This window comes from Hirundo rustica, chromosome 1, assembly GCF_015227805.2.
Source record: "Hirundo rustica isolate bHirRus1 chromosome 1, bHirRus1.pri.v3, whole genome shotgun sequence".
NCBI lineage: Eukaryota > Metazoa > Chordata > Aves > Passeriformes > Hirundinidae > Hirundo > Hirundo rustica.
Window position 1 is genome coordinate 73,952,083 of NC_053450.1, and position 18,344 is coordinate 73,970,426.

The 18,344-nt window shown below is 40.2% G+C and overlaps 1 protein-coding gene across 7 annotated transcripts in view; it reads right to left on the reverse strand.

Annotated features, from left to right (window-relative positions):
• CTNND2 (catenin delta 2) overlaps positions 1 to 18,344 on the reverse strand; it is a 641,697-nt gene that overhangs the window by 284,755 nt on the left and 338,598 nt on the right. The gene's annotated exons all lie outside the window — the stretch shown is intronic.

Consider the following 18,344-nt stretch of genomic DNA (forward strand, 5'->3'; position numbering starts at 1 on the left):
GATCCAGAGCAGCCCTGTGCAGAAGGACTCGGGGGTACTGATGGATGAGAGGCTGGGCATGACCCAGCCATGTGCACTCATAGCCCAGAAAGCCAAACGTGTCCTGGCCTGCATCCAAAGCAGCGTGGGCAGCAGGGGAGGGAGGGGTTTCTGCCCCTGTGCTCTGCTCTGCTCTGCTCTGCTCTGCTCTTGTGAGACCCCACCTGCAGCGCTGCATCAAGCTCAGAGATGCCAGCACAGGAAGAATATCCATTGGAGCAAGTACAGAGGAGGGCCACTAAAAGCACTTCTACTATGATGAAAGGCTAAGAGAATTGGGATTGTTCAGTCTGGAAAAGTCTTTAGGGTGACCTAATTGTGGCCTTTCAGCACTTGAAGGGAACCTAAAAGGAAGATGGAGAGAGGCTTTTTGTAAGAGCATGTAGTAACAGTACAATGGCTTCACATTGACAGAGTAGCTTTAGATTAGCTGTTAGGAAGAAATTCTTCCCTGCTGTGGTGAGGCAATGGCACAAGTTGTCCAAAGAAGCTGTGGATAACACATCCCTGGAAGTGTTCAAGGCCAGGTGGGATGGAACCCTGAGCAACCCAGTCTAGGTGAAGATGTCCCGATCCATGGCTGGGGTGCTGGAACTAAATAATCTTAAAGGTTCTTTCTGACCCAAACCATTCTGTCATTCTATGATTCTATGATACACAGAGAGCTACATTAAAGAATACATAATCCTCTCTCTGTCTTCACTGATATTAGTCTCTTTCAGTGTCTGGGCCCAGGAAGTGAAATACAAGTGGAGGAAAAAAGGTTATACCTTGGTCATTACATAGGTTACCTTCAACCCAACAGCTGCCATCTATGGCACACTCAGTGGCTCCACAGGGACAACAGGTTCATCTTCTAGTGAGCACTAAAAAGCTCATGAGAGCACAGAAGGTGACACAAGCCTTAGGAGGTGTGAAATGATTACAGTGATTTTGCTCCTACAGAACATGTGGTAATTTCAGTTTTAAACAGACTCACAATGCAATAAATCCAATGAATTTACCAGAAATAACTTCCTGATACAAAGGCAGTTTTTATGACCTTTAAGTCTTTGCTATGAGGATGTAAAGCTATTCCAAAAAGATTTCCACTTAGAAAATGTGCAAACAACCCCACCCCCGAATTACATGGAGACTATTTTTTCTTCTAGACTGTTTCTCAGAAATGGCAGAACCATTATAACCGCTGTTTTCCAAATCCAACCTGAAGTGCTTGTATTATAAACAAATCATAGTAGGCTATGTAAAGAGGAAGTGTTCGCATCTAAATGTGGACTGGGATTTTGATGCTATTTTACATACCAACAAAATTTATACTGCAAAATCAACTGCATTCATCAGAACATTCGAGATACAGGACAAATTTAGAATATAAGTTCTGGTCTCTGTATTTTCCTTACAAGTACAGAAGGAGGTAGAGCTCCATGTATGCTGTGAGGCCAGTAAAAATGTATCACATCCACAGGGGAGCTGAATTTAATCCTCTATGGGTGCTTATAAATCCAGCCTTTGGTACTTTCCATTCCCTGGCTCTGCAAATAGGGTTTATTTAGCATTTTCCATTTAACTGGTTTTGTTGTAAAATTTCTTCTCTAATGAAAGAAATACTTTCAGAGATCTATTTTTTTTTATTTTAAGACCATAAAGAAAATGCTTAGTTCTAAAAAGATCTGTAGGGTTTATTTCAATCTTTTGGATTTTGGATTTTCACTGAGAATTTTTCTGTGATCAAATGATGAACGAGATCAAGTTCAGAAATTTCACAAAAGCATAACTTTCCCATGAGAAGCAAAAGTTGCAAGAAGAAAGCAATTTTTGTGCATGAAAGTGTTTGTACTCATTCTGAAAGTAATTATGCTGTGACATTTCTAAAGCTTAAATAATGATTAAACTATCACATGCTATGAATGCAATATGTTTAAATTTTCATTGCATCTGGCTTTCAAGTGCTGCTTTCATATTACTGTGGCTCACTAGGGGATTTACATTGCCAGCTAGAAACACATACATGGGTTCCCTGCACCATTTAGTTTAAACACTTCCATGCACTTAAAGAAACTTATCCAACCCCTAGAAAAAAATAATGTAAAAAGTTTGGCACACATAGTTTGAAGTTCGCTAAAATATTGGTTTTGTTTAGCAGTTTTTATCTTGTACCTTAACAAGCAGTAATGAACAAATAAAATGTACATACATTTCAATAATTACAAAGTAATTTGAGAGAGACAGATATTTTAAATAAGCCTAGAATTTTAAATAAGCCCAAGCAACTGTTGAATAGAGTAGTGGCTGCTCACCCGTAAATAGCAAAGGCCTAAATCGAGAATATAAACTAGAAGATACATTTGAGATCAATGAATGTGACTATGAAAAAACACTAGTTCATTTTTCAGGGACTACAAGCAGTCCCGCCTTGTCTGATAGGGAAAAGATGGATTGCTTTTCTCATAAACATTCTTGAGATTTCAACCTGAAGGTAAAACCAAACCTTCTGAAGAGCCTGCAGCTCACTCAGAAGTTTGTGTCCTGTACACTGATGGCTCTTGACAATAATCTACCATTTCTTCCAGGCCAGAATTTAAACTCTGTCATGTTAGTATAAGAAAGCATTCATCCAACTGTTTTTCTTTTTCTTTCAGAAGAGTCAAGGCAGCTGGAAATTCTCTATTTTCAGCAACACACTGGAAATCACTAGTTAACTGCTAGCACAATTCAGTCTTAGTGGTTCCCTTAATGAGACATAATTACTGCAATTATTGAATTCAAAACAAACTCTTCAGGTTTCATAAGAGTTAGTATAACAGATATCAATGATCTGTAGTATCGCTTTAACATTTTGTACTGTGTTTGGTTTCTATTTGAGGATATGGGGAAGATATAAATACCTGTTCTCCCCATGTTTTCACCACCACATAAAAAAACCATATTTTCCTTGTGAAAGAATATTGATGTTGGTTTATTCAGGGTTGATAGTACCAATTTTTCACTGATTCAGTTTGTGCTGCTCTCCTCTTTTATTAAAATAGTAGAGGTAAGAGTGAAAATTCAGGAAACTAAGTCAGAGTCATCATACTGCAAGAGACACTGCTGTGGACTGACTTCAAATGATGGAGCAGGGTAGAGCAATCAACTCTTTAACTTGACTCCAGTTTGGAGGACAGGTACTGCAGACAATACCTTCCCCTTCCCCTTGAGCAGAGCAGTGTGCAAGCCTCCCTGCATTGCTCACCTTGGCCTCTGTAACCCAGCTCAGAAAGGAGCTGGAAGGAGAGGGAGAGGGTGGTGTCTTGCTCGGGACACAAGGTGCACTTAAGTGGGGGAAAGCTGCTGGAGCACAGAGAACACCAGGCAAGAAGAGAACAGATGTAGATGGAGGATAAGCTTACATCAGGGAGCCAAGCCACAAAGAAACTTCAGAGGTGATGGAGAGCAGAGGACTTTTGTAGGAATCAGAGAAGGGAAGCAGGAATTTCTTTTGTGGTTTGGAAGCCCAGGTGCTGGAAGGCATGACAAGGTTAGAGGAAAATTATTCTCCCATTCAGACAGTGAGGAGAGGGGGCTTTCTGTGAAGCCCTTTCCCTTAGTTTATATTACCCACCCCTCTTACTGGTAGTCATGCTGGTTATTATATGGCTATTATTTTTTGTATTTCAAAACTTACTAGTTTAAGAGATGTGGAGGACCTGGAAGTACCTTGCACGCTTACTTCAAGCCAAATGGGGAAGAGGAGCAGAGGCAGTGCTCTCTTACTAAAAAGCAGCACTGAAGCCCACACTTGCCCTCTTCCTGCCACACTGCATTGGACAAAACACAGTTTGGCATTGCACTGACCAGCCTGATTCTTGGCTTTGAGAATACTGCATGTGGCCAACAGTGTAGCCTGGTGAGCTCCAGGCTTCAGACAAACCACAGCATCTGCCTGCTTCCACAGCATCTGCCTGCTTCTGCCAAGGGGGAACCGGGGGAAGCACGAGGCCAGGGTTGCAGGGTGAGCCCCGTGGTGCAGCTGGGGTTGTGCCAGGTCCCTTGGCCTCTGAGGAACAGGGATCTGCACTGGCATGATTCCTTCGGGGGCCACTGCTTTTCCTCCTGAAAATACAACATGCAATGCTGCAATAAGGTGTGGCATAGCTATTTAAAAACCAAACTAAGGAAATGAGTGGTCTTAAATGATGAGACTATTATTAATTCAAGGACATCACAGTAAGAGTTGATTACGGGAAACTAAGTGACGCAAAGAGTCCAGGCTAATATTGTCATTCATGGCTGGGTCAAAAGTGAGGGGAAAAATGAAATTATGAAAACATTTGTCTTTTTAATTTTCAAGAACAATATTTTATTTGAAAATAAAATATTTTGCCTGTCATTTCTGCTCTCTTCAGACCACATCCTCTTGTTTCTTATGTCATTCAGGGTAAAAAAAAAAAAAAAAAAAAAAAAAAGCCAACAAAACCTCCCCCAAAAAGCAACAACAAACCACAAAAAAACCCCAGAACAAAAACAAAAACAACAACAAAAACACACCACCACCAACAAAAAAACCCACAAAAAACCCCGCACAACAAAGAAACAAACAAACAAAACACCCAAGGAAACAAAATTGCAACCTAAAAAATTATTTTTTAATTTATTTTTTAATAAATTATTCTTGAATGGCAAGTGTTTGCAAGCAAAAATATCTTAAATGGCAGAACAGAAAAATGCTAGGATACCTCCCAGTACCTTCTTATACTGTTCTAGCTAAAAAACCAAATCGAACCAAAATCAGCAAAGACCAAAATGCATCAAGACAGTACTGAATTTTGATTCAATGAGCAGTCATTAATGCTGACTGAGGCTTCAGTGAGAAATTACAAAAAATAGGCATCAGCGCTAACAGCAGTTGAAAAGACAGGAATCTTGTTTAGAATCAGAGCTGGTGAGTCATCAAATGTTTTCTTCCCTTCCACCTGAGGGTAAGAGCTTGTCTAATGACCACACAAGTAGCAGAGCTCACCTGAATCATAGCCCGTGGTGATAAGCAGAAGAGTACCTCCTGTAAGAAAGCCAGTAGGAACTCCAAGGAGCTTACCAGTGTCAGAAGATAAGCAATTTTCGAAGTGCTGAGAGACTGCTTCAGTACACTGACACTGATTAGAGAGTGGGGGCAAGGAAGCTCATCCTATTAAATTTGTAGTATTTGTAATACTACCAGATCATGAGTGAGGTTTTAAAAACAAATACATGATGGAATCATAGAATTGTTAGGGCTGAAAAAGACCTCCAGGATCATCGAGCACATCCTTTGACTGAACACCTCTTTGTCAACTGAACCACAGCACTAAGTGCCACTTCCAGTCATTTCTTGAACACTTCCAGGGATGATGACTCCACCACCTCCCTGGGAAGCTTCTTCCAATGCTTACCCATCCTTTCAGTAAAAAAAATTCTTCCTGATGTCCAACCTGAACCTCACCTGGTCCATCTTAAGGCCATTTCATCTTGTCTTCTTGTTGGTTGCGTGGGAGAAGAGCCTGACCTCCTACAGTCTCCTTTCAGGCAGTTGTAGTGAGCAATAAGGTGTCCCCTGAGCCTCTCTTTCTCCAGGCTAAACTGGACACGTGATTAGAGGCGTGGCCTCACCAGTGCTGAGTACAGGGGGACAATCACTGCCCTGGGTCCTGCTGGCCACACTACTGCTGATACATGCCAGGATATCAGTGGCCGCCTGGACACTCTCCTGGATCATGTTCAGCCAGCTGGCAACCAGCACCCCCACGTCCTCTTCCACTGGGCAGCTTTCCAGCCACTCTTCCCCCGGCCTGTCGAGCTGCATGAGGCTGTTGCGGCCAAAGTGCAGGACCTGGCACTTCCCCTTGCTGAACCTCATGCAGCTGGCCTCAGCACATCCATCCAGCCTGTCCAGATCCCTCTGCAGAGCCTGCCTACCCTCCAGCAGATGAACACTCCCACCCAACTTATCGTCAACCATCAGCTTGCTGAGGGTGCACTCCATCCCCTTGTCCAGGTCATTGATAAAGATATTAAATAGGACTTGCTCCAATCCTGGTGACAACTGACTGGCCATCAACTGGATGCAGCAACATTCACCACCTTTCTTTGGGTCTGGCCATTGTTCTACTTTTGTACCCAGGGGAGAGTGCACCAGTCCAAGCCATAGGCTGCCAGTTTTTCCAGGAGAACGCTGTGGGAGAAAGTATCAAAAGCTTTACTGAAGTCCAGATAAATTAAATCCAGAGTCTTTCCTTCATCCTCAGGGCAGGTCACCTGGTCATAGGAGGAGATCAGGTTGGTGAATAGGACTTGCCTTTCCTGAACCTGTGGTGTCTGGGCCTGATCCCGTGATTGTCTGGTATGTGCCATGTGATCACACTCAGGATAATCAGTTCCATAACCTTCCCCAGCACCAAGGTTGGAATGACAGCCCTGTAGTTCCTCTCTCCAACACTTCTTGTAAATAGGCATCACCCCTGCCAACCTCCTGTTGTCTGGGACCTCCTTGGTCAACCATCACAGTAACTGATGATAAATGATGGAGAATAGCTTGGTGAGCTCTTCTGCCAGCTCCCTCAGCACCCTCTGGTGAATCCCATCCTTCCCCATATAGACTTCTGAGTGTCTAAGTGGCACAATAAGTCACTCACAACTTCCTCCAGCATTGCAGGAGGTCTGTTCTGCTCCCCATGCCTGTCTACCAGCTCAGGATTCTGGTTGTCCTGAAGATAACTGGTCTTTCTGATAAAGACTGAGGCAAAGAAGGCATTAAATACCTCAGACTTTTTCTCATTCTTGGTTGCAATGTTACCCCTCCTGCCCAAATCCAATAATGGATGGAGATTTTCCTTGGCTCTCCTTTTGTTGTTAACGTATTTATAAAAACACATTTTATTATCTTTCACAGCAGTTGACAGATTGGGTTCTAACTGAGCTTTTGCCTTTCTCATTTTCTCTCTGCATGACCAAATGACATCTTTGTAGTTTTCCTGAGTTGTCTACCCCCTCTTCCAAAGGTCATAAACCCTCCTTTTCCCCCTGAGTTCCTGCAAAAGCTCCCTCTCCAGCCAGGCCGGCCTTCTTCCACATCAGCTCATCTTTTGGCATATAGGGATGGCCTACTCCTGCGCCATTAAGATTTCCTTCTTAAAGTGTGTCCAGCCTTGCTGGACCCTTTTTTTTTTTTTTTTTTTTTTTTTTTCTTAAGGACAGTTTCCCAGGGGAAAATCTGGTAAGATTTAAGTACTATCAGTATTTGTGATACATATTTAAACTACAGGAGAGCAAGTTAAGTTTGCAGGAGTGTGGATTAACTCCATTACACACTCAGAGATCTTTATATTTTTTCTTTCTCACATTGTACCACCATTGCTGTGTCACAAAGCTAAATACTCAGATGAAAGCAGGTTTCTTGTAAAGGAGGAACTCCCAAAAAGAAACAACAGAAATTGCTCTCTTGGTGATATCACTGACAATCTATCCCTGCTGTCTGGCTGTCAAACATTTGAAGAGTTGCTCCCGTTTCCTAATCCTTTGACCACAGTATCTTAGGGAATACTTGAAACATTTTAGCTCCGCAGTATCTAACACAAGATAATACTATAGCAATAGTATGGTAAATCTCCAAAACAAACAAAACAAATAAAAAGGCTGAATTACGAAATAGGATAAATGTATTACACTACAGAGCAGAATTTATTGTGGAACAAGTACTCAGTGACACATTATTTGGTAGTTGTTCCATTACAAAATAAATATCAGATAATGACAAGTTACATATAGCGCTATATTATTGCAAGATAAGGGTATGATTAATACCGTAGTCCAAATCTGTGCAATAATTACCTCTGAATTGGCTAAAATAATTACAGTACAAACTACATAAACATCTACCTAGTCACCCTCCATGAGGTAATTGAATGTTTGTTACCCGAGTTTTTCATATGAAGTTACAAACAAAAATAGAAGGCAAGTGAAAGGAGAAGGATTTTTTCTTCTCCTTGGGATTTAAAGTCAGTTGGCTTCCCATTTGCTTCTCCAAATAAGTAGTAAAGTGTAGCACTATTATTGTGCTATACATCTCCATTTGGTCAGTCATCTATTACGATGCCAGTTCTAATTGACAAAGGAAATAGACCAAAACATGCTCGAACGACCATTTAATTAGCTCCCATACCAATTATAAACAACACTTCACTCACCTTCGATCAACTGACAAAAGTAGTAACGATAAATTATAGAGTAAGTGTAAATAAAGTGTTTTTAATTAGTGTAATTAATCACTTCACACATTCTTCAACCTGCTTTGCTCATTCGGATAACAGTTGAAAGAAAAACACTGGCAAAGCTCCTTTAATGTCCTTTAAACATTCATTTACAGAGTTAATAAGTTGAGGTGTCTCACATCCCATCGAGAGGAACCACCTCCTAACTGTTAGTATATGCCTAATTAAGGATCTCAAATACCAAAAAGTCATCACTTACTCGTTCCTTCTGCCTCCCAGGTCATTTAGTTTGAGTGCAAGGTATTGATTCTTACCCTATAACCTACTTTTTTGTTAGTTCATTAAAGCATCTGTACTCTGAGTAGGCAGTTGCCAACCCCTGCTAAAACTGAGTTGTATTTGTTGCCCAGTTTTGCAAAGAAATTGATTAATTTAAGAAGAGCAGCATAACAAGAGAGAGCTTTTGATGGTAACCTGTCAGTGTCCTTCCACAGTATCTGACATGGTGATGATAGTTAACGACAAGGTGAACAGACCTATTCCTGGTGATACTAAATTCTTTGGCATCTCACTGGTACATCTTGTTTTCTAAGTCCTGCTCCCAGAATTAAGCTGCTCCATCTGGAACAAGGAGTAAACTTTCCTTCCAAATCAGAAGGGTAAGGAACACTTATTTGTCTGTTTAACCACCTCCATTGCACTATGTCCTATTTTTGAGGTCATCTGAAACATTCGTTGAAGAAACTCTCTCTTGCCAAGATGATTTAGGATGGTTTTGGAAAGCGGAGGAACTGAGTGAACAGAAGGGAGGCCCTGCAAATACTACAGAGGGTGGAGAGAAGCAGTGACAATGCCAAATTGGTACAGACCTTCTCCATTTTCTAGTCTCCAGGGAAGTTGTGAGAAATGCAAGGTGAGACTAGCAGAAGCATGGGGCAATGAGGAAAGTCCTTGGGAACTAGATGACAGAACTTTGTGGCAATCATAAAAGGAAGACACTTTCTTAATTACAGACAGAAAAGGGAGAGATTAAACCAAGGCAAAACTTAAGATCTGCAGTTGAAAACACAACTCGTCAGCTGAAACTGGTCAAACATTCTGTAGGCAAAGAGTTTTCAAGGCACCTGTTAGTCTGACCTCAAGTAGAAGATAACAAGCAGCTCTCCTATAACAACAGCAATAACCACGGCACCGACTCTCCCTCCAAATCTTAGACTAAAAATAGAAAAGTCTAGGAAAATATTTCAACATCTACCTTCTAGGAGATATTAAATATTAAATATATCAGTAGCTTTGTGTTACAAGAAAAAATGCCAAGGCTGCGATATAGCAAAGGAATTCCATACCCTAGAAATTAAGAAAGTTGAAGGACAGAAAAAAAAAAGGCAGGGGGAGGGGAGGAGGGGGGACACCAACTGCATACTTAAAATGAAGAAATAAATGGTAATACTTTAAATGCTTAATCACAAGCAGCTCCCTTGTTATGAACAACACATCTCTTTAGATGAGAGGCAGCAATTCTTAAACGAGTCCACTGAAAACAAAGTTGTTTTATAAAAAAGGAAAGTAATTTATATGCAATGCCATGCTCTACCAGCATTAAGAGGGCTATGTTCTACCTACAAATACAGAAAAAGGCTTTAGTACTGCTATAGAATGCATTCTTAGGTACTGGAAAATAGGATTTTGTGGAATGCATTCATGACTGTGGAATAAGTTAATTTTCATCCAAGAATTCTATAAATTATATATATATATGGAGAAATTATGCGAAAACTAGGCTGATACCATTATATAAGTGAACAATACAAGGATATCCCTTCTAACTCTGCTTCTGACCTAATTACTATTGGAAAGAAAGATGAAGAACACTTTATTTCAAGAGTAAGTGAACTGGAAATAGAAACTAGTTTCATTAGATGCTGATTATCTTATGCTTTTTACACAAGGTAACACTTCTGCCAATACTGTAAGAAGAAAACAGAGCCATCTTCTAAGACTTTAAATAATAAATCTCTACTCCAAGGGACAGTGAGGCACCATAAATGTCCACAAGAAGTAGTAGAAAAATATAAGACTTGAAGGGTGAAGAGAAAAATTAAGTTTGCATTCCATCCCAACAGTAAATATTTATTTTTTGATTCCTGGAAGATTTTTTTTTTTTTTTTAACCTCATGGAATAAGGTAACATAGCAAAGCCTAAGTAATCCTGACATAATAGGATAACTTCAGTGTTAACTACTCAGATAGTGTATATTTTGCTTTTTATACCATATCATGCACAGCCTTACTCCAAATGTTTGTATGAAATGTAAAAGCAGCCAATTCTTCTTTCATAATCAATACTGGAAAAATACTGCAGGAAAAATCTGGAGTTCCATTACTAATGAGAGAAATTACTGAAGATGCTGGAGACCAGGACTGAAATACATGAACTGAGCAGGAATAGATCTATACATATTTAAGCTCAGAATACAGAAGCTGGCCTTATCTTTGTTTTTCTTCTGTTTCTTTGTTTTGGTTTTTTTTAATAGAAAATCTATCCTCAAGTGAGTTTAAAACCAAGGATAAGCCTACTAATGTGAGTCTTTAATTGACCCCAAGATTAAAACATTTTTTTTCTGGTAGATTAATCATATTTTATGAAATTACTTGTTAAACCCTTCAGATATCAAAATCAGATAGTCTCTGAACAAGATAATTTATCACTGGCCATTAGGACAATGAGCTTTATTGGAAGAATAGATAGACACAACACAAGAACAAGATGGGTAGCACAGACGATAACTAAATTATATTTCTGCATTGCAGAAGACACAAAGAAGAAAAATAGTACCTTCGAGCCTTTTTGATGCTGCTTCTGTGAAACTTTACGACACTAGGAGGGGTAGAACACTGTCACAGAAGCTTGTTCTTTATTAAAATCTCACTGTAGAACCACAGGAGAACAGTACCTGAGTGGGGTTCCTTATTGGGATTAAATACATTTGTGAATGTGAGCAGAAGAAGAAATTTGCATACAAGAGGAGGCACTGCATGTTGCAACAGACAGGAAGCTCCAACTCAGAAGGAACTGCCATGTTTCCATTTGAGAAACAATGGGTTTTGGCATTAAAAAATGTTATTTTTTATTTGTGTTTTCATTATCAGTCTCGCATTTTTCAAGGAATAACTACATTAAAAATGGTGTGTGGACTTTGTTTACAGAAAAAAAGGGCCAACTAAGTTAGGAACATATTTTGTATTATTAAATCCTAATTTTTTGAAGAGTTTTATACCTGTGAAAACCAGCTGTGAACATCAAGTGTTTCTAGTCAGCCTCTGTGCCTAGCGCAGCCTAAAATTGCTATCAATAGTACTAAACTAATGTGTTCCCTTTTTATTACCAGGAAATAAAATCAGGTGTTTATAGGTATCACACAAATATGATGCACATGGAAGCTGAATGCATTATCAGAAAAAAAAAAAAAAAATCAAACAGACAAATCTCCTCTGATAGACCTAAATTGGACTGCTGAAAAAACCCCCAGAAAAACATGTCCAACAGCTTCTGATTATAAAAGCCTATAAAACCCCTCAGAGATATATGGGTCTAATACAAAAGACATCAGCAGATCTAGTACGCTATTATGCTGTTCTATGAACTTAACTACTAGCACAAAACAGGTTTCCACTTCTCGTGCAAAGTAGAACTCCATTTTTTCTAGACCTTTGACAGGCTTAAATCCTGAATCTTTTCTGTCCACAAAAGAAAATGACTGTTTGGTCTCGGAGGTGAGCCAGTTCAGAATGTGTTTAGCTCTGCCTCAGAAGTCAATTAAAAAGTAAGTCAAAAAGGTCAAAATTTTATTACAATCTTTTTCATCTCTCTAAACCTCCTCTGCCATAAACCAGAAAGTACCTTCTGCTTTCTCTCTCTGTATCCACATAAATGTGAACCACTCTCTGCTCCCACGATGTCCTGAGAAAATGCATTTCTCGATTTATTACACCAGAATGGAAAAAATGGAAGCAGCTCCCTAATCTGCGTTACCACAGAAATCACAAAAACCCTGCTTGATTGAGAGCTGTGTAAACTGCATGTAGCACAACAGAAATCAAACCCAAATCCATACCTGCCAAATTTTTCCACATACATCATTTTACATCAGCTAACAAGCCAACTACCTCCTTTTCCAGGGCTGCATCTCCACAATGCTTATGCTCACAAGCTGGCATCAGCAGATCCCAGAATGATGTGGCTCTTGGCACTCCTAACTGTGCCAAGTGTGCAGGCACTGGCATTGCCACTGAGGCAGGAGTGGGGTGAGTGGTTTATCAGTCTGTTGTGGGGATGTGGGTGCATTTGTTTCCTGGCCCATACTAAAGGCACAATATTTACTGATGTTCTTTTGCGCTGTAGGTTCAGATGCCAAAAGCCTTTTCTGTGTTCTGCTCCTACAGATGCTGCTATAAGTCACTGTCATTTCCTAACGAGTTTCAGTAGCTGCTTCCTGCAGTGGATGAGAGAACACCTGGTTGCCTGTAAAGGATTTGTGTTTGACACAGACTAAGCATTACAATCTGATCATTACCTGCTATCCATCTTTGATATTGCTACTAATTGTTCCTGCTGTCCTGGTCTTGACTCTCATCTTTCCATTTCCCCCCTCCATGTATGTTTTACCTGCTGCTACTCCTCTTTTTTCTTTTCTTTTCTTTTTTTTTTTTACAGTTTTGTACTACAGTACTAAAGCTAGATTGTGAAGGGTTTTTTTTCCTTAGGCATGGATTTTAAGTCAGTTGTACAGCATTAAATGACACCAGATACTAAAATCAGATTCATCATAGTACAAGTTCAGAGATAGGAAATAATATTGTGATATCAGTACAAAATTTATATATAAAACATGTTTCATCTTGCAGATATAAGTAAACTCCAAGAAAATCCATGTTACAGGTCACAGCATGTTGAAAGAAAAATTCAGCCTGTAGGCTGCTGTGCAGAAATTGAGGGAAATTAGGAATTCCTTATTTGCAATGTTCTCATACTGTTACCTCTGGATTCCCAACATGACACAACAGTGCACAATCTGGGTTTGCTTCTAGTTAATGGGAAAGCATATGAAAAGTCAGGATAGCAAGGTCACTTATAAGCAGAAAATGTGTGTGGGTTTGGGGTGTTCTGATTTTTTTTTTTTTTTTTTTTTTTTTTTTTTTTTTTTTTTTTTTTTTTGTCTCTTGAGGATGAATGATTATCTGTTTTGGGAACAAGCACTGAGGCTTTAATGCATGTCATGTAATAAATGATAAAATAAAACATAAAAGAAGAAGATAAAATATGGGAATTGAAAAAAGAAAGGATGCAAAAGACAAGAATGTGGTAAGACAGAAATGGGTGGTTTAGGGAAAGATTGGTCACTAAGAAAAGGCAAGAGAGCATAGGAAGAGAGAAGGCTGGATATTAAGATGGTGTGAGTGTCTCCAGCTGAAGAACTTCCTGAGGAGAGGAAATTGCAAGAGGTAGCCTGCAGAAGTTTAGGTCCAACAATAAGGGCATGTATTGGGCCATCAGTTTTGAACAGCACCAGTGGCTTCTAGTGCTTTCCCCCAGAAGCCTATAAAGTCACCCAGACACTACCAATGTACAGAAGTGCTGCAGAAGAATTGAGACAATTGAAGCCCTGCACAGGAGGGTGCCCGCAGCAACTTCTGTGCCACCCTTGAGGAAACCCGGGAAAGTATGAACTGCTTCCCTGAACACCAATGGCTCATTCAGCCTTCACCAGGTTTCCTGCTTGCAACAGCCACACGTGAACTTGAAGACAGGCAGCAATCCACAATCCAAAGAGTAACAAGATCAGCTGGACCTGAGTCCATCCTGAAGTGGATACCAAAGTCTGTCAGGAATCCTGGTGTTGAAAGCCCACACTGTGACTCTCCTGCCTGCACAAGGGAAGTGGCCAAAAAGGAAAACTTCACTCATGTTCTTAAAGTAAGAACACTGACATGAATTTACCAGGATGTGATATGTCAGCAACAAAGATGTGCCTGTTATACCATCCTGATACCCAGAAGGGCAGAGGTTATCTATAGAGTACTGCATGACAGTGTTGGAGCTACATCTCTTCTTGGTGCTATTCTCAATGCTTTTGAGCTCTGCCTGCAACACAGAATGAAAAGAACAGAGTCCAAGCTTAGGATGCTTAGTACTGACAGAGCATTTCCTGAGGCAGCACTGGCTGTAAACACTGATGCTGAGATGTAAGAGCTGGCTCTCAGCAGCACTAGAGCCAGCTTCATTTCATCAAATCCTAATGTCTTAGCAGGGTGTAGCAATGAATCTACAGAAGCTTTTCCTGGTCAGCTATTTTGTAAAGACATTCATCACCTGCTGAGGGTTGCCCCTGGAAAGCAGATCTCTGTTTGTGATCAGCCAATGGCTATTACAATGTTAAATGACTTAATAGTTATTTCATGCTCACACTTAAGGTGAATAGGGACAGAAAGGTGAGATGGCTAAAGGAAATAACATCTTATCCCCATTTTTAAGAAATCTATATATTTAACAACTACTTCAAAAGACTGATTCTGACTCATGCTTGAGACAATTTCTTTACAACTTTCTCTGTGAGAACATACAATGAACAACTGTGAAACCACTCTTTGAAGAGCAGTGTCCTCCTTTCAGAGATTTACTCCATTACAAATTGGGCAAAGATGACTTTAAAACCCCAAAGTTTTGAAGCAAAGATTGGCCAAAGGCTTGTTTTAGAAGAGATGCATGGAGTAAAGAGAGGCACCCAAAATGTCCAACCATAAATATTTACTCTAAATATATTACAATACTGACAGAGGTTTCTGCAATAAATCAAAATTGCCTCAGACTTCATACTCTGAGAAGCTTATCTGGAGCTATTGAGTTGAGTCAGACACTGCTAGGTTTGCATTAATGCAGCAGACAGAAAGACAGTGTACCCTGTGTTAGGCATTTATGCCACTTTTGTCTAAAGACTCTGATCCTGAAATGGAGGAGGGCCATGCACACTTCCCAGGGGGTTTTCAGCTTGGAAATGTACTCAAAGAGCACATGATTTTATTAGTGTGTATGTTTACCACAGGAACACCTCCTTTGTGTGCACAAAGAGTGACTAAGCTGGATCGCCCTGGCTCTCAGAGCAGATAATGAAATGGAAATAACTTCATCTATCAAAAAACTGTGACGTCCACTGTTGCCAAATTTCATCTCATTGAGCATGTCCAGCCATCTGACAGGTGGCAATTTCACAAAGCAAGAGCTATGAGATGGAAAACACATGAACACACATCCTTTTACACATTCACTGTGTAAATAGTGCCTTTTTGTTTCAATCCATTTTCAGTATATCTGATAAAAGCAGCTGATAAAGGCTGAAAATCATACAGGTTGAACAAGGAGAGCTTTTTCCAAGCTGGGACATCTGCTTTCCCACTGGGTAAGGAAGATCTCTCTCATTACAAAAAATTGCTGAAACAAAAGTGAATTAAGAAAATAAAGTAAGAGTTTAGCCTACCTTTCCAGCCTCATAATTAGGCAGGGATTTTAAGTGAAACCCACATCTGTCTAATACAACATCTGTATATAATTTCATGTGGTACAATGTTTGTATAGCATAATTCATTCTTCAGAGGCAAAAAACGCCAGCATCTAAATGGTACTGCTAACTATTTGTGCTGCATTTGGGGCAAATAGTTTTGAATGACTAAAAGAGTAAATATATTGTGGGATTGAGACCAGAGTGGAAGGCCATGCCTTTTCTTCCCCAGGAGAAAATGGACATCCTTCATTGCCTGCGTTTTTGTCAATATGTGGGATCTGTGAAATGCATTATGAAATGGCCTTAGCCAAGAAGATGGTATTATTAAGTCTACATGGTATTTATTCCCTTATCAGTGTTCTGGATTCTGCAATTAATCCTGAGCACCAGGACAATGCGGTCACAGACATAAATTAAAATATATATCCAGAAAATGTGGGGGGTGAAATTCATCTCGAGTACTGGCAGTGTTGTGTGCGAAAAAGTGCAATCCTAATAGAAACCGCTTGCTCTAAAACAAAATTAAAAACTGAAATTAAAAATGAGCATTTAAAAATCATCAAGACAATTGGGAGAACTATCCAGAAAGTTTTCTGATCCATGTCAACAAAAGCTCTATTCCTACAGTCTGTGCTGTCAATTTACAGAGCAGACAAGGAAAGTTGCCACGAGAAGTGATTAAACAAGTGAAAAATAATGAAATTATTCTGTTTCAGGTAGAAACATAAACACTGAAAGCTCTGTAAATCTGCCCCGTATCCTTTAAAGGTTGGACTTACGGTCATTTTGTGGAGGCTGAAGCAAAGGAAAAAGTGTGGAAGATTAAAGAATAGATACCTTAAATTAAAATTAGAGACTTCTGTATTAGCAGACATTTGAGTCTGTGGTTTAAGTTAGGAAGAGAGTGCCAATGGATTTGCTCAGTAATCTTAGAAGTCTTCTAACTCTCCTTTTGGTAAAGACATGTCAGGAGGAAAAAACACTGCCTGCCTCCACTGCTGTAGACTCTAAGGATGCAGCATATTCTGTAAAGACTCTGTGAGCTTCAGCTAATTATCTCAGAAATTGTTTTCATGACAGTGTCATGTCAATTCTCTAATGTGGTATGCTAATGACCCACAGGAATAGGGGGACAGAGAAACTAATAGAAGGGAAAGAAACATAGAGCCAACTTTTCCTCTTGTTCCACTTTTACCTTACACCACCCATCTGTAAATTTACATACATCATCAGGAAAAGGTCATTTGGTCTTAACAACTGCTTAGAGGACTCCAGTTTCTCTGTCACAGAGGATGGACATCTGGGGGCTTCAGGCAGTTCATCAGGACCTTTCCCACTTATCTGCAGGCCAGACTGCAACCTCATCAAACCTTAATGACAAATGTCCTCAGCAGCCAATCTTCTTAACTCAGACAGCTGTGTATCTGTGTTTACTCTCCTTCCTTCTAAGCAGCTTTCCACCTTTCCAATTGTTCTTACATATAATGTGAATGGAAAAACAGGAAAAAAAAAAAACCAACAAACAACAACAACAACAACAACAACAACAAAAACAACAAAAAACCACCAAAAAACCAAAACCAAAAAACAACCCACACCAAACAAACAAAAAAAGGAGGTGCATTTTAGTAAAAGGAGTGGATCTGGAAGTAGCTGTGTGATTTTGAGACAGTGGGGAAGTGATGGGAAGGGGAGGAAATAATGTCTTACTTCTTTTTTCCCACATTTTTCCAAGATTTCTAGTCAGAAATATTAATTTTTCATCTCCACAGCGCATACTCAGCCCGAACAAAATTTATTTTCACATGCCTTTCCTCACTAAATTAAACCATTCTGCCATGAAAATACCTTTCCTGAGCTACATTCACTGTTCAGTACTGCTGTGTCTCCTGAAACATCCCTAATGTTATCTCTGTCCTGAACTAAATTTCATTTCCCTGCATGTTTCCTCACCCAGTGATTTCAGGTCCCGCACTTACTGTGCATTCCCATCCCTCTTCCATGACTTGTTTCCAACGTCTTTTATGTGGTTCCATTGGCTCTCACACATCTGGTCTTTCCCCTGACCCTATTGAAGGTGGCAGTTACTTATCTTCATTTGTGCAAAAGCAGTATTTTTGAGTTCCCATTAGAGAAAGGTAATGGCGGAAGGAAGAAATATTTTCAGAGAGGAGCAGCCAGGCAAGCTGGGTGTTACAGCATTGGAGCAGGGAGGAGGAGGGAATTGAGTGCCCTCAGGGTGACCCTGAGGGTCCAGGTTGCCCCTGGCCCCACTGTAGCTAATGGCTACTGACACTAGCAGCAGCCTGTATGTGCCCTCCCTCAAGGACTGAGGGGATGTGAGGACCACTGTTGTGCTGATGTTCCCCAGGAACACTCAGGAAAGGCTGGACGTCCCTCTGAGGCCACAAAACGGTGACATGTTTGATGTAAACTGGAGTGACATAGTCTTGACAGATCTAGAGCTACACAGAGGTAACGAGAAGTCACTGCAGGATGGGGAACTGGACCATGGAGATGCAGGCTCAGG